This window comes from Psammomys obesus, unplaced genomic scaffold (assembly GCF_907164565.1).
Source record: "Psammomys obesus unplaced genomic scaffold, mPsaObe1.curated_primary_1811, whole genome shotgun sequence".
Lineage (NCBI taxonomy): Eukaryota > Metazoa > Chordata > Mammalia > Rodentia > Muridae > Psammomys > Psammomys obesus.
In genome coordinates, this window is record NW_026592548.1 from 14,424,529 (window position 1) to 14,425,515 (window position 987).

The 987-nt window shown below is 36.2% G+C and overlaps 1 pseudogene; it reads left to right on the forward strand.

Moving 5' to 3' along the window:
• Nucleotides 1–538: 538 nt before the first annotated feature.
• LOC129682196 (U6 spliceosomal RNA) lies at nt 539–639 on the forward strand (annotated as a pseudogene).
• Nucleotides 640–987: the final 348 nt, after the last annotated feature.

The window sequence follows — 987 nt, forward strand, 5'->3', positions numbered from 1 at the left end:
GCTATTTTCCACTGTGGCCATATCTGTTTCTAGGTTACTTCCCAAACAGATCACTGTGCCCTATGAAACATGGTAAGAGCTGACCTAGCTTTGGTCACGATGAAATTCCCTGCCAGAGACAGCTTTGCTGTAATTGGTAGTCCCGCTAGAAACACAAGAGTAAAAGAGAGGCCATAGAAGGATAATGCTGTCACAAAAACAAAAACAAAAATGGGGATGGAGAATATAGGAAAATAACATATATGTCCACTGAAGGGAACATATGTTCCTGAAGGGTAATCCAAGGAGATATGACTGAAATATGTTTAGATTACAATTTCTTCTATACTCAAGTAGGTTTGTTTCAATGTATTGAATATTTCTTACTTGCTCATTCATAAATTTTATGAAATATTAAGCAAAGATTATAAGAAGTAAACTTTAGAGAAAGGCAAAACAAGTCTGATTTTTATGTTGTGAGTTGGTGACACATGTCGGAAAAAATCTTATTAACACCTTCAGTTATCAATTTCATAAAAAACAACAAACTAAACCTTTAGTGCTGACTTCTGAAGCACATAAGAAACTGGAACACACAGAGAAGATCACCATGATCCCCGCACGAGGATGACACGCATATTTATAGTGTTCTATATTAACAACAACTTTCTGGTCCAATTGTTGGTAAAGATGCTTGCTGCCAAAGCTGACAACCTGAGTTACATACTGGGACTCACAGGATGGAAAGAGAATTGTCTATCATGAGCTGTCCTCTAACCTCCGCATGTACAAAGTGACATGTTACTCACAGACAGACACAAATACAGAAACAGACACACAGAAACACACACACAGAAACACACACACACACACAGTAATTTTAAACCTTTAAACTTGTTTTCATACTTTTCTACAGACCCAGTATAAGAAATCAAGCACACAAACACATTCTAAAGTATTCAAACATGCATTGCCTTAAAAAACAAAAATGGGTTTTCAAAAAAGTTT